The sequence below is a fragment of the Heloderma suspectum genome, chromosome 1 (assembly GCF_057233095.1).
Source record: "Heloderma suspectum isolate Gila_16-S chromosome 1, 16-S_ref, whole genome shotgun sequence".
NCBI classification, from domain to species: domain Eukaryota; kingdom Metazoa; phylum Chordata; class Lepidosauria; order Squamata; family Helodermatidae; genus Heloderma; species Heloderma suspectum.
The window spans coordinates 261,194,019-261,210,265 of NC_139458.1; the positions used below are offsets into that span (position 1 = coordinate 261,194,019).

At 44.8% G+C, this 16,247-nt stretch overlaps 1 protein-coding gene across 4 annotated transcripts in view; it reads left to right on the forward strand.

Annotated features, from left to right (window-relative positions):
- The window catches only part of SPATA24 (spermatogenesis associated 24), a 46,849-nt gene that overhangs the window by 26,539 nt on the left and 4,063 nt on the right, over nucleotides 1-16,247 (forward strand). Inside the window, exon 7 of one of the 4 annotated variants that reach the window (XM_084826158.1) lies at nucleotides 4,446-4,561. The exons of 2 other annotated variants lie outside the window; for them this stretch is intronic. The gene's annotated coding sequence lies outside the window, so the exon portion shown is untranslated. Of the gene's footprint in view, nucleotides 1-4,445; nucleotides 4,562-16,247 lie in introns of those variants that run through there. One more of the 4 variants, XM_084826121.1, reaches the window with a different exon arrangement.

The following is a 16,247-nucleotide window of genomic DNA, read 5'->3' on the forward strand; positions in this document are numbered from 1 at the left end:
TGTAAACATCCCTGGCAATAATGGGCCACATTCTGGTGCTAACTGAAGCCAATGGGAGTTTTGGTATTGATCTCAAAGGGACCAGGATTCAAGCTATAAGGTTGTCATTTGCAACGGTTAGTTTGTTTCTTGAAGCATGCTATATAAATAGTGTAATATTCTAATTCTAAGCCTACTCCTGAGGAACCCAATTATTCACAGTTTTTGACTCTTCTGTAGAAATTAAATGTTCATCCAAACATGTTTGAGATTTGATACCTTTGTATGTTATGCACAAACCAGCAACACCGCCAGGCACCATTGATTTTTAATGGTACCTTACTTCACTGTTACCATCAGAGCCCTGTTTAGTAGGGTTCTATCAGAGTAAATACTTTGATCACTGAACACATACAAGCTGGGCAGCCTGAGAGTGGGAGGCTTGGCTGCTCCCTTGAGCTTCACATTTTACCAGAGCTTTGCACCGTGGAGACAGATCTCCTAAGTCCAGCCTTGGCTTAGTAAGTAGTAAAACAGAGGAAATACAGTTGCTAGCAGTGATACTAAGAAAGCAAACTAGGGCCCGCCAGTCAATAGATGAGAATTGTTAGTAGAAGAGTGTTTCACAGTCAGCAATGGTTAAGAGGGTAAAATTTGACAAGCTTGTATAAAGGAAGAATCTGTGTACTCCCCATCTGTTCAGTGCCTGGATAGGAGATGTGCTTAGAATAGGGGGGGCCAGATGCATTATTATTATTATTATTATTATTATTATTATTATTATTATTATTATTATTTCATTTCTATACCATCCAATAGCTGAAGCTGTCTGGGACGTTTACAGAGGAGAGGGCTCCTGCACCTTCAATAGTTGCATAGAAGAGGGGAGTTTCAGCAGCTGCTGCTTACATGACACCAGCTGAAATTCCTTCTTATGTATAACTACTAAAGGTGCAGGAGCCCTTTCCTCTTTTGCACCTGGCCACCCTGAGCTGGGAACCCTATATATAGGCCTTGAGTTCCAACATGGGAAAAAAGGTGGGATATCAATGTAATACATTCTGTTCTTTAAAAGTAGCATTTTCTGCTCATGTAACTCCTGGTCAATACTCTGTTGAGGGGCAAATTGTTGGTGTTTATGTAGTAACTGTATTGTATTGCAAGTAAAAATAACTAATTTTCACAAGCTTTTAAAATAAAAGAACAATTGGTTGTAGAAGAGAGTGCAGTTTTACAAAAGAGGTTGGGATTGGTACTGTTGTTATTAATGTATGTCATAGAAAGGATGGTTCTGAGGGCATGTGTTCTCTATTACTATGTAAATAGAGGCTTCAGGCCACCAGAACGAACAGGAGAAGTGAGGTGACAGATCTTCCTCCCTCTGTCAGTCTCCATCAGCAGCAGCAATATCTGTGGGACTGAAATTCCTCTACAGGTGAAGGGTAGAAGTCAAACCTAGCCTGGTGCTGCCACCCACTGTTCTGATCTCTCCTGCCCAAGACAGGGGGCAGGAGCAGGGAGGGGGAACCAAGCTAGAGCAGTTAAGGTCCAACTGGGATAAGGATTTTCCTTGGTTTCCTGGCTATGTGGCAGATTTTGCTGGCTAATTTGTGAAATTAATCTGTCTCCCTTCCATGCTGCCTCTGTCCCTAGGGGTTTTTGGTCCCAGACTTGAGGGCATCCTTGTGTTTGTATGAGGAACATGGAAGCAAGAATTTCACCAGGTGTGGTTTTTATTGTAACACTGCAGTGACGGCAGAAATGGCACCAGGAGGAATTTTCCCTGCAATGTTACTCTTAACAGAACAGGAGCGCTCTCTTTCTGGGCTTGGCCTCCATGGTACTCTGGCTTCCAGACTCCCTCGCCTATACAGTTATGTCCTTATGTTCTAGCCCTGCTCTTTTTGCCTTTAGCTGCAGCTGACGTGAAGGAATTAACTTATTTGTGTGTTAAGGGGCAGAAGCAGGGGCAGAAAAAGAAGTGGCAACCCTACTTGATTATCCATAGCCCTTCCTTGGTCACAGCTCGGCCTTTCTTCCTGGCATGGCTTTATGACTTTAAATGCTGCATGACGGGCAGGAATGTAGCAGCTGCTGCTCTTCCCAGCACAGTGATGGCAATGATAGGGAAAAATGGCACCTGTTGCATTTCTGCCAGTCATGACGAAGCTTTTAAACAGTGCAGGCTGGTGGCTCCAATGTCAGTGGGGCTATTGGCCAATCTGGGTCTCAGTCAGAACTCTAAAGGAACTATCCAAGACGCTGAGTCTAGTTTGGAGGTAGGGTTGAGGACCTTGGACAGCTCCTTTGGAGTTCTGACTGGAACCCAGAGTAGATCACAGCCCCATTGACACTGAGCCACCATCCTCCACAGCTTTTAAAGACACAAGAGTCCTGCCAGAACCAAAAAGGTGTCAGCCCTAACCCTTATGAACTTTGTGCCTGGCTCCATTTTTTGGTACGTCACCCCCTTAAGTCCTTGTTTCTCTTCCTAATGCTGAGTCAGTCCTGGCAATTTGTACAGCATCTCTGGTGGTCCCTGTACCTCTAGAAGGGAAAAATTTCATCAAGTGGCATTTTCCCCATGACAGTGCTGTAATGGTGGGGAAAGCTGCATCTGGCAGAGCTTGTATGGGTGCTTCCAGATGAGGTTTTTATTGTACTATCACCCTACCTCATTCACTAACATTTACTGGAAGCGGGGTGGGGGGAGATATTTTTGTCCTCCACTTGTAATCCTCCTATGTTTCCCCACTGCCTCTTCTGTCCTTTTTCTTATCACAGAAAATCCATTAAGGGAGAAAAGATGGAATAGCTGCACCTTCTAATGCTTGGTGCTAGGGTTGCTCTCTCTGGAAGCACCCTATGTCATTTAAATATACCGGAACCTCTCAAATGGTTGATGCGGCAAACCTGCCATCTTAGCTTCCCAACTCTCAATATTTCAGCTTCCTCTGCATAGCTAGAGCCTTCCTAAGCTATGTGTGAAGTTTTGTCTCAGCCCTAACCTTCATAGTGCTTTTCTCCATTTCCAAAGAAACTTCCAGATGAAGTAGATGAGGCTTCTACTGTGCAATGTCCCTGCCTCAGTCATGGAATCTTACAGAGGGTCCAGACATTGTCACCTTCCATTTCTAACTTTCCTGTGTCTTCCCACCACTTTTTCCAGTTTTTTTTCTTACCCCAAAAATCCATTAAGAATGGATAGCTGCACAGTTATTTTTGCTAGGAGCCATCTGTGTAGAAGCACCTCAAGGCTGTCACACTCCTTGTTTCCACAGGCCCCAGCTATTGTGTATTGTTTGCTTGTCTGGCTAATGTGGCTCACATGTGTTAGGCATTCTCATTCGGTCTCCCTGCCTGCATGGCAGTTTTGCATCTCTCTGTGCCTCTTTCTGCAATCAGTAGACAAGCACTTTGTGTCCTGTGAGGTTTTCCCACAGCTTCCATTAGCCCCCTTTTTCAAACTTTTCTATCTTTTTTTCAGACCTCTGCCTCATGCACCTACCCTTCCCTAGATTCCTATTTCTTAGCAAGTTCCCTGCTCTGCCATCTTCCTTTAGCCCAGGGCCAGGGAATCTGTGGCCCTCCAGATGTTGTTGGACGACAACACCCGTCATCTCTGACCACTGGCCATGCAGACTGGAGCTGATGGGAGTTGGAGTTCAGCATCATCTGGAAGGCCACAGGTTCACCATCCCTGCTTTGGCCATTCTGCCTTTGGGTTTCCTGACCCTTAGCTTCTCTACCTTCTGAGACCTCATCAGGTTTGGTCTCTTTGTCTAGCTCTCAAAACTCTAGCCCCTTAGCCCTTTGTGAGATAGTTTTTTTTTACTTCAGCTGTGAAAGCTGATGTGATGATTCCATGGCTGGTGATTTCCCTCAGACAATGGAATGTTTATGAAAATTCCCAGACATCTCATCATCTCATCTAATGGGAGCCAGAGACTTTCTCAGTGCTGCAACCTCGGTGACCATCTCAAAATCCATTCACACTGCAGATGGCATTGGAAGCTGAACAGCACTTATTTCTTAAAAACCAAGTAATAAACCATTAAAATAACCTCTAAAACCTAAGGAATCTCTGGATTCCTAGGGCTTACTGGCTAAGTAAATAAAACTAGTAAGAGGAGAGCAAGCACAAAACCTTTGACATGTTGTATGCTTCTGCAGTCCCAAAAGGAGCTGGAAAGTAAAGGAGCAGAAAGATGAGCAGCCCTCAAGGAACGATTACCCCATGCAAAGTTAGATGATTCAGGGCCAAACTACACAAGACGCCATTCAGGCAATCACCAATAGCATGAATCAGTTTCCCACAGTAAATAGCAGTTGTGAGGAACCCTGACTGTGTAGGGCTTCAACCTTTTGCCCCCACTGTGGTCCACTTGGGGGCCCTGTGCCTGGTATTTGCTTTAGAAGAAAATCCCCCATTTTATCTAATGGAAGCTTTTCTTCTTCCACTGCAGACAGCGAGCTCAGAGTGCTCAGAGGTGCTGCTGAGGACTGTCTTCCCCTGTATCTATCCATCTGTACGCTTGGATCTACATCTGACGCTCTTCTCCGGGTGCCCCTGCAATCAGAAGTAAGATGAGAGGCAACCAGGAAGAGAGCATTTTCGGTGGTAGTGCCACATCCATGCAACGCCCTCCCCAGGGACACTGTGCCTACTTTGCCATCATTTCAGTGGCAGGAAAACAGCTTTTTATTTTTAAGTACTGGTAACATTTAAATTGATTGAGGCTGCAATCCTATACCCACTTACCTGGCAATAAGCTTCAGGCTTAGTTCTGAGTAGATATGCATAGACTGCACTTTTATACTGGTGTTAGTTTTTAATTGATTGCAGTTTGTATCCTGTGCTGCGCTGTTTCAGAGGTCAAGGTGCTGGAGCCCTGTCACCTTTTTCCACCTAGCCATCCTGTTTCTACCCCACCATTCAGACATTTTATGCACATTAAAATAACAATCCGATGGCATGCAAAAACATAAGCAATGACAGTAATGACTAAAAATAAATCTAAAATCAGATAAATAACAATCACAGATAACCACCAGCAAAGATTCAGGGGCCACAAAAGGCCCAGGTGATTAGAAAATAGTTTTAAAGATGCCTAGAAACCAATCTAGGTGCCTAACAAATATGACTGGATGTAACCAGTTTGGGTGCCATCACAGAAAAGGCACCATCTCCTGTAGCCACCAACTCTACTTCTGAAGGTGGTGGTGGCGGGGGAGGGGGCATACAGAGCAAATCCTAATCACAGGCAGGTTGATATAATAACAGTGTTGCCCCATTTTAAACGTGACTGAAGACCAAACTAGGCATGACATCAGAGATGCGTGAATGCCACCTCCACAGTTTTTTGTTGTTGCTGTTGCTAAAAGCAGCTACTAGAGAGTAGATATGGATCAGAATGTATTGTCTGTAAGTCACAATAATTATCTTAGTGAGGACCAAACTAGCTGTAATGCTGGAGAGGCATGAATTCTTTCTTTCTTTCTTTCTTTCTTTCTTTCTTTCTTTCTTTCTCTGAAAGCAGCTGCAGTGGAGTCCAAGTTGGATCAGGGCTGCAGTGCAGTAGGGGTTAACCCTTTCCCCCATGCCATGGCCCTGATCGAGTTCTCCCCACCCACCCAAGCTGCTATTAATCACGGAGGGGAAAACATACAGGCCCCTGTATGGTAAAGGGTTAACACACACGGCAACATGGCCCCAATCAAAGGGCTCTCCTATGGTTGCTATTAGCAGCAACAGAAAACAAAAAGGGTATTTCAGGGGTGCATCCACACACCTCCAACTGCATGTCTAGCTTGGCTCTCAGAAAGACAGTTGTTCTACTTCAGGGCCAGCCCAAGACATTTTACTTCCTGAGGCAAAGGACAAGATGGCACCCTGTCCTCATTCATATACAGATGCCAGCTGGACTGGCAGTTGAATCTTACTTCAACCCTGGCAATGGGATAGTGTCTTTCTCCACACCAGAGACAGCAGGCTAGTTTCGGGGGGCCAGGTCAGGTTGTGTGGCATACACTGTTCTGTCCTCCAACAGGATAGAACAGCTGCCACCTGAGGCAATTGCCGCACTCTTGTCTGTTCTGGTTAAAGGCAGTACATTCTGGAAAAGCCAGAATTTCTTGGCTGGCCCAGAAGAAGATCATGCTTTGGGGGTGGGGAGGTGGCACATACTCTACCAGATGTAAGATCACAACTCAGAGATCCTGAATATTCCTTTAGAAGGGTTGGTGAGTGGAAGGCACTGTACCTTCTATCCGCTCACCAGTCCATTTAGCCTGTTTTTCTTCAAGTCAGCTCCAGTTACCTCATGGCAGACATGGGTAGGAAGATGGATGGGCAAAGGGACCAGTAGTGGAATGAGGCAGGAGTAGAGTTGTACATTTCTGAATTGGTCCTTTAACTCTTGTTTTAACAGCTGCTTGGTCTGCAGCAACTAATTATTTATAATGTCTCTTTCCAGTCATGCCATATCCATGGATACTGAACCTGCATGGGGCATGGCAGCCAGCTTCACCCCGACCTCCATGCATTCATGATGGACCCTGTGCACATACAGGTGTATGCGTGGAGAGCACTGTCCACAAGATCAGGAACACGGCCTGTGCAGGATTCCCAAGTGTATGTAGAAAGCCCCCTATGTGTACAGCTGTATGTGCAGGGTCCGTCCACAGAGATGTAGGTCAGGGATATATCCATGGTTACTGAAGGACTGAAAGGGAATAATGTCTGCCAATTTCTGCATATCAAGCAGCTGAGAGAGGCACAGGAGCAGGCCAGGCCAGGCTGGGTTTTGTTTTGTTTTTCCTGGCCTGTTGGCAGCCCTAGGTAGGAGGCACAGTCTGTGCCATTGCACTGGCATTTTTAAAGCGCCAAGCAACAGAATCTCCGGGAACTCTATGTTCTGCATAGTTACACACAGCCTTTAAGTCACCCGTTCCTGACCTTGGGTCCCTTGATGATGGAGTACAACTCTCATCATTCCTGAGCAATGGCCATGATGAGGCTTTGACCCAGAACATAGGAAGCTGCCTTATACCGAGTCAGACCACTGGCCCATCTAGCCCAGTACTGTCAGCACTGACTGGGAGCAACGGCTCTCCAGGGTTTCAGGCAGGAGTCTTTCCCAGCCCTACCTGGAGATGCCAGGGATTGAACCTGGGACTTTCTGCATGAAAAGCAGGGGCGCCACCACTGAGCCACAGCCCTTCCCTAAAGCTACCCATTAGTGCTTTAGCACTAGGGAATCGTTCGCAAAATCTCTTGCGCTGTGTTGCCTTCTGGCTGGCAGCGTGCACCTAGGTTACATTATTAGCCACTGCAATTGAGAACCGCATGCTGCCATACCGAACGGGTTCTGTGGGAGTGAGTGGCTTCCCAGTGTTTCAAGAGTTGCACTACAGGTTAGCTGGTTATTTACAAATACTCCTATCACGTTCTTTAGTCCACAGGACTTCCAGCTCAGCTTACAGTTTAAAAAAACCCATAAATAACATCCATAACAATGTAAACAACAGAAAGACGTAAAGTTTCAAAGTAAAACAACTGACATTTCTGTGCATGTTCACTCAGATGAAAGTCCCACCGTAATCAGTGGGGCTTACTCCCAAGTAAATGTGCATAGCATTGCAGCCTAACACTCCACCATTAAAACTGCACTAAAAGATAATATGGCAGCCTGGGTGGATATAAAAGTTTTCTTCACCTGGTGCTGAAAAGACATCAGAGTTGGCTCCAGGTGAACCTCCTTAGGGGAAGCATTCCGCAGCTGAGTACCACAGCAGAGAAGGCCCTTTTCCTGGTCATCGTCACCACCACCAACTCACTTCAAAAGACAGGGAAACCTAAAGAAAGGTCTCTAAGGGCAGGGTAAGGATGATCTTAAACCTCATGCAGGTTCATACAGTAGAATGTGGTCCTTTAGGTAGGTTAACCCAGGCAGTAGAAGGTAAGGTTGTGAAACTTTGGGCAATATTGAAATGCTCCATCTTTCCAGTACTGGGTTATGGAGTTGCTGACTCTGACATGCTCCCTGTTCTACATGCAGAGACAGCTAGGCAGGTGAAGCTGAGGGATCTCAATGTGTGGGTAAAATGTGATGGAAGGTGGAGGGGTTTAGATTTGTTAGGCACTGGGGAGTGTTTTGAGGCGAGCTGGCTCTGTACAAAAGGTCAGGGCTCTGTTTGAACCAGAATAGAACCAGACTGCTGGTGCTTAACATTGTAAAGGTGGGAGAGCGGTTTTTGAAGGGTTCCTGGGGGAAAGATGACAGGAGCTGATGAGAGTTGGATTTGGAAAGAATCATCCCTAGGGTATGAGGATGAAAATGTTTTTGATTGCCCAAATGGGGATGAGGTAAAATACGTCACAAGTATACAGTAGAACATGATAGATAAAGAGGCCAATGGGCCACAGGGGGAAATGCACATGCCGCAGACGTTTGCAGAGGGACACTGTGTCTAGGTGTTTCTGGGCTAATGCTAGAAATGTCTGATGCAAGATGGGGGAGTTGGAGTGCTTGGTTTTAAAAGAGAAAAGAGGGCATAACAAAAAACTTGGTGGAATGGAGAGAACCAGAAGGATTAGGGTGGCCATGTGTCTTTTTCAGAGGACAGTCCTCTATTTAAAGGCATTCTCTATTTGAAGGGCTGTCTTGTTCAATTCCAGTTTAAAGATGAAGAATCATAAGAACTGTTGCCCCCCAACAGGTAGCACCTGAATAGTAGATGAAACAGTCAGATATTAAGCAACCTACTTTCATCTTTATTGTTTCTACAGAAAATCTGTTATGAAGGAAAAGGTGGAATAGCTACACAATAGCTACACAGTGGCTTTTAATGGGTAGCACTAAGACCCTCTGTGGGTGTGTCTGGCCAGACAAGGCTTTTATTGTGTGATCATCCAGCTTCATTCACAGAGTTTAGTGATAATTATAATCTTCCACCTCTAACCCTCCCATGTTTTCCCACCACTTCTCCCAACTTTTTTTTTCTTTCCACAAAAAATCTGCTAAGGAGGCAGAGACAAAATACGTGCACAGGTTTTTTATTATTATTATTGGTAGTACCAGGAGCTGTCCATCTGGAAGTACCCTGTATGTGGAAGAAACCAAGGGGCAGGTTTGGCTCAGGGACCCTGGAAAAGGGGGGTAGAGGGGACTAGAGCCCCCCCCCCACTTCCCAGGATTATGAGTTTAAAAAAAGACTGCTGTTGTAGTCAAGGCTAATCGATTAGGAAGAGGGTGAGGTGTGGTCCATTTCTAGGACCCACCAACTGAGTGCACTGTCTTGCTGTGCCTTGAGACTACAGTTGAGATCCATTTTGAATTGAAATTCAATATTGGAATCTGTTACAACATCTGTGACTGTTTAACTTAGAAAAAGGCAAGTGATGGGAGACATGATAGAGGTGTACAAAATTATGCATGGTGTGGAGAAATTGGATAAGGAGACATTTTTCCATGAAGCTGATTGGTGGGAGATTCAGGACAGATAACAGGAAGTAATTCTTCATTGATGGGAGATTCAGGACAGATAAAAGGAAGTAATTCTTCACACTGCTTATAGTAAAATTATGGAATTCACTACCACAAGATGTAGTGATGGCCACCAATTTGGAGAGCTTTAAAAGGGGGTTAGAGAAATTCATGGAGGAGAAGGCTATTGATGGCTACTAGTCCTGATGGCTATATGCTACCTCCAGTATCAGAGGCAGCATGCCTATGTACACCAATTGCTGGGGAACATAGGTGGGAGGATGCTGTGGCACTCATGTCCCGCTTGTGGGTTTCCCATGGGCAGCTTGTTGTCCACTGTGTGAACAGAATGCTGGACTAGATGGAACCTTGGTCTGATCCAGCATGGCTGTTCTTATGTTCTTATAACTGCCTTGAACCCCCACTCCCACCTTAAAAACATTTCTTGGGGTCCCTGGTTTGTCTAAGCATTGAATAGCACTTTTCCAATGCCTCAAACATCACAAATATCTCTTGCACTTCATGACCTTTTAGTCCTGCTGTTTACAATTTTTCTCTATATTGTGCATGTACAGACACATATAACTGCCAAGTGAGGTTATATTTTATGCATAAGTGGGCTCTAGTCCACAAAACCTTATGTGATAATACATACTTTGGCTAGTCTTTAATGTGTCATTAGATTATTTTTTGTACTTTCCCATTTGTAAATAATATATCTGAATATATTTGTTAATACTTGGCTTGTGGTGCAAAAATCTTCTTTTTGAAATGGTTAAAGCGTATAAAGATTTTCTTACAGATTTTGAACAGGGCCACATATTTTGGGGGAGTGGAGCAAGGAAATTGTTCTGACCACAAGAAAAGGGAGAAAGCATCACATTTGGTAGTATTTAAATGTTTGGCCCTCTGGGATTTAGTGATACCATTTAACGAAATTAATAGTTCACCTTAAAGAAAATGTAGTGCATGGTTGAACAGTAGTAGGTTGTTTGACAATGTTGGGATATAATAGAATAAGCTCAATGTTGTGGAGAATGTCATATCATAGAGTTGCACTATATGTTACAAATACATATCTCTACACAGAAATACAGGAGGAGGAGCTTGGTAGCCCCATCAAGAGCAGCTGGGTTAAAATAAATGGAACAAAGAATAAAAGGAACATGGTGGTCAGAGTCTACTACCGGCCACCCAATCAAGGAGAAGATAAGGATGAAACTTTTATAAAGCAAATTGCCAATGTTTCAAGGAAGCATGATGTAGTAGTAATGGGGGACTTCAATTTCCCCCATATTTGTTGGGAGACAAATTCTGCAAAACATGCCCCCTCCAAGAAATTCCTAACTTGTGTTGCTGATAACTTCCGCCTACAGAAATTGGAGGATTGGCTATCCTTGACTTGCTCCTAACCAACAGAGATGACTTAGTGGATAAAGTAGCAGTTACAGGAACTCTGGGGGAAAGTGAACATGTTATATCTGAGTTCTTGGTTCTAAAGGGAGAAAAAGCTGAGTGTAGCCAAACGTGTACCCTGGATTTTAGGAAAGCCAATTTTAATAAACTCAGAAGAATGATAAGTAAGGTCCCATGGCAAGTTACTCTAATGAAAAAGGGAGTCCAAGATGGGTGGGAGTTTTTTAAAAAGGAAATTCTAAAGGCACAATTACAAATAATTCCAACAAGAAAAAAAGGTGGAATACAACAGAAGAAGCCAATGTGGCTTCACAAAAAGCTCAGAGATGACCTGAAAACAAAAAAAGCACACATATAGGAAGTGGAAGGAAGGCCAAGCTACAACGGAAGAGTACAGGCAGGTAGCACAGAATTGCAGCAATGGCGTCAGAAAAGCTAAAGCTGAGAAAAAGCTGAGGTTAGCAAGGGATGCTAAAAACAACAAAAAGGCTTTCTTCAGATACGTGCATAGTAAAAGACAGAGAAAATAAATGGTGGTTCAACTATTAAATAGGATGGCAAAATGATAACAGATGACAAAGAAAAGGCAGAAGTGCTCAATTCCTACTTTGGCTCAGTCTTCTCCCGAAAGAGGGTAAATTACCCCCCTGGCAAAGGCGAAGTACAGGCTGAAGGGGCAGGATTGCAGCTTGTGATCGATAGGCATATGAAGGAACACCTAATTACCTTGAATGAGTTCAAATCTCCAGGGCCAGATGAACTGCACCCTAGAGTAATGAACTGGCAGAAGAACTCTCAGAACTGCTGTCTATCATCTTCGAGAAATCATGGAGGACGGATGAAGTGCCAGATGACTGAAAAGGGGCTAATGTTGTCCCTGTCTTCAAAGAGTAGGAACCTGGGAACTACAGACCAGTCAGTCTGACATCAATCCCTGGGAAAATTCTGGAGCAGATTATAAAGCAATCCATCTGTAAGCACCTTGAAAACAATGCAGTTATTACTCGAACCCAACATGGATTTGTCAAGAACAAATCCTGCCAGACTAATCTGATCTCATTTTTTGATCAAGTAACCTCCCTTGTGGACATGTCGTGGACATAATATACCTCAACTTCAGCAAAGCTTTCGACAAAGTGCCCCATGATCTCCTGATGAGCAAACTAGCTCAAAGTGGGCTAGATGAAACAACGATCCAGTGGATCCACAGTTGGCTACAGGATCGGACTCAAAGAGTGCTTATCAATGGGATCTTCTCAAACTAGGAGAGGTAACGAGTGGGGTACTGCAGGGCTCAGTCCTGGGCCCAGTGCTCTTCAACATTTTTATTAATGACTTGGAGGAGGAGGTGCAGGGAATGCTCATCAGCTTTGCAGATGACACAAAATTGGGTGGGATAGATAATACCTTGGAAGACAGAAACAAAATTCAAAGTGATCTTGATAGGCTGGAGCACTGGGTGGAAAACAACAGAATGAAATTTAATGTGGATAAATGCCATGTTCTGCACCTAGGAAAAAGAAACCAAATGCACAGTTATAAGATGGGGATACTTGGCTCAACGATACTACAAGCGAGAAGGATCTTGGATTTGTTGTCGATCACAAGCTGAATATGAGCCAACAATGTGATGTGGCTGCAAAAAAGGCAAATGCTATTGTGAGCTGCATTAATGGAAGTATAGCTTCCAAATCCCGGAAGGTACTAGTTCCCCTCTACTCAGCACTGGTTAAGCCTCATCTGGAGTACTGTGTCCAGTTCTGTGTACCACACTTGAAGAAGGATGCAGACAAACTGGAGAGGGTTCAGAGGAGGGCAACGAAGATGATCAGGGGACTGGAAACAAAGCCCTGTGAGGTGAGACTGAAAGAACTGGGCATGTTTAGCCTTGAGAAGAGAAGACTGAGGGGAGATATGATAGCACTCTTCATGTACCTGAAAGGTGTCACAGAGAGGAAGGCCAGGATTTCTTCTCGATCATCCCAGAGTGAAGGACATGGAATCATGGGCTCAAATTACAGGAAGCCAGATTCCGGCTGAACATCAGGAAAAACTTCCTGACTGTTAGAGCAATACAATAATGGAACCAGTTCCCTAGGGAGGTAATGGGCTCTCCCACTCTGGAGGCATTCAGGACAAGGCTGGACAGCCATCTGTCAAGGATGCTGTGACTTGGATTCCTGCATTGAGCAGGGGATTGGACCCGATGGACTTATAGGCCCCTTCCAACCCTACTATTCTATGATTCTGTGATACCTGTGATATGCAAAAAGAGCAGTTGAAGTGATTATTGCCCATCATGCAGTGTTTAAAACGTTTCTTATGTTTCTACACATTATGTTTTATGTTTTATTCATCCGTGATAAAGATCAGAAGACCCAAAATGCACCAGCTATTTTATGTAAACAGAACATTGTAAAGCTTGAATTAACATTGTAGTTCGACAATAAATACTTTATAGTATTTTAGGGTACCATAGCTGTTTTCTAGGGACAATATATATATCACCATATCGACGTTGTAGACTGTGTCAAAGCTGTACTCTATTTTCACCTCTTTTACTTCTCAGGGCAGAACCATTTCCAGAGGGGAAAAGCTGGACAAAATAAATACTTTTGGGACAGACCCTAAAATATTTTTCCCAATACATTAAGAGTGCCTTGGCTTACAATTCATGTCACCTCCCTCCTCCCCACCCCAGCGGTGGACGCTGATGGCTCCAATGTCAGTGGGGCTGTGAATCTGCTCTGGGTTTGAGCCAGAACTCTAAGAAAGCCATCCAAGGTGCTGAGCCCACTTGGGGGATTGGTTTCAGCACCTTGGATAGTTCCTTTAGACATTTGACTGGTTCTGACCAAAACCCAGAATGGATGCACAGCCCCACTGACATCGGAGTCACCAGCCTCCCGTGCACCCATCAGCATGGTCAATGGCCATGTTGACTGGGAATTATTGGAGTTGTAGTCCAACACATCTGGTGGCCACTAAGTTGTGGAAGGCTGATTTAGAGTGCAGTCCTGTGGGTTATGCCCTTGATGATAGCAAGCCCCCGAACTCAGAGGCTTATGAGCATCTGATGCAGGGTGGGGGGAGCAGCAGAGGTGATCTTCACGTCCCCATCCTGCAATTTTCACTAGGCGGGCTTTTCAGCTAAGGCATTTCAGAGGGAGAGGGAAGGAAGCTGTCAGAGGCTCAGGACAGCCCATATCCTGGCCTCTCCGGTCTCCTCCCTTCCCCACCCACCAAAGCACCCTGTTTCCCCCCTCTCCGAGACTTGAGTTCCAGGCCTCAGAGGCCAGCTGGTGTGGTGGAGGGGAGGGGAGTCAGATGACCGATTCTCCCCCCGCCCCCGAGGTTGGGGCACTGTCTCTGACCTCAGATCGGGGAATCCAAAATATCCTATGGCCCCTCAGACACTGTCTAGGAGCCATAGGATTGCTCCCTCAGAGGATGTATTTCAGCCACAACATCTTCTCGCCAATGAGCCCATTTTGGTATACATTTTTAGCACTGACATAATATTCAGGGTGCTTTCAGACAGAGGGCTCCTCCTAGCACCAACAGTCAGAAAGCACCATGCAGCTATTCTACCTCTTTGTCTCCAAACAGCTGGTTGAGCTCCATTTCCCCTCAGTCACTTAGGCCTTTGTTTTCCTACCCACTTTCAGGCTTCCCCACTCCCAAAACTTTCTTCCCCAGTCCCCCTTCACCTTCTTGCCCTTGCCTTGTTGTTTTCCCCCTCCCCATAGGATTGCCAACTTTTGTTTTCAAAAATTCCAGTCACAAAGTCTGAGTGTTTAAGTGCAGAGCCAATGCGTTTTCTGATATGAAGAGAACACGCTTCTGTTTGACCTAGTGTCTCTGATCATATGCAGAGTGCATTTCCTGTCTGGAAAGTTGTTTATAACAACCATAATTCTAATAGCAGAATTCCTCTGAGAATGTGAAGAGTACTATCTTCAGTTGTTTTTAAGACATCTGTATAGTAGGGAAATAACAAGCAAAGGTCAAACACAAAGGAGGATTTCTGACTTCTAATCCTCCTGTCCTGGCAACTGGCCAGTTAGCAACCCAACTTCTCCCCTTATCACACCCCCTGCTAGCCAAATTGTCCATTGCCTTTTCTAAAAAGAGAGGTGCCAGGAATGCATCCTGCCTGGGAAGTACTGTTCTTTTATCTTAAATTGTTAAAAAAAAAAAAAAAGAAGTGTTCCTCAATGCCCAGAGGCACATTTTTTCTTCATCCTGTATTCTGTGGCTAAATGGCCGTGATTACAGAAAAAGGGGTGAGGCTGTAAGATTAATACCACCAGGGCCTTCAAGCGAATGTTTTCTAAGTACGCCTCTCACTGCTTATAATTGCTTTAAATTATCAGTCACTTATAACATCAGTGCTGTTTGATTTAACTCATGTCATATGCAAATCAACTGGAGTTCGCTTCCTGGAATGCACAGCATGGTAGTGCACCTTTTGGTCTTATTAATCTGAATGGAATTAATTTTATTTAAAACATTTACAACTGTAAGGATCTGAGTTTGAGCTTGTCAACACAACACATCTGTTCCAAAGGCCTGACTTGAATGGCCTTGAATCCAAATGGTGTTTTGTCCTGTGTTCCTAGCATTGCCCTCTTTGGGGAATTATGCCAATCCTCACCACATGATGGGTGGTGGTGGTGGTGGTGAATACTTTGCCCAACCATGACATGTTGTGCAGGAATATACTTCACACTACCACGTTACATTGCTCCTGGGAGTGTCTCCTGGCTGCTGGTGGCTCCACGTGTGTTTGTACACGTGCCACCACACACCATGCCCTCTTCTCCTTACCACAGGTTGTCAGTTGAACAGCTGTTCGAACAGCAGCCCACTTCCCTCCAACACCTCTCTTGACTGCTGGTTAATCAGAATTGTGGCATCTCTTACATGTAATGGCAACCAATCAGCCATGTGAGATGGTTCCCTTAGTGATCCCTTCAGTCCCTCTGCAAGTAGTTCTTTGTAGAATGGAATGGTCATTCACTCCTCTAGCCAATCAGAAGAAAGCTTCCATCATGTTGTTAACACTCGTCTCCAAGGATGCCAAGTGCCTGCTTGGACCTTGCTCAAGGGCTGCAGAGTGAAAGGTTCCCCATTTCTGCCTGGAAGGTAAGGCTAGCTAGCTTGACCACAAAGCACAGCACTATCTTCCCCATCTCCTGAAGGCAGCTGGGAACTGTTACATGCATTTGGGCTGGGGCGCTTGGAGCAAGACTTAAGAGGGGGCCCTTTTTCACCCTTCGGTTCTCAGATCAGCGCCGATCCTTTGTGCCTACTTGGTTCATCATCAGACTGAAGGAAACGGCTTAGATGCAGCCTGAATAC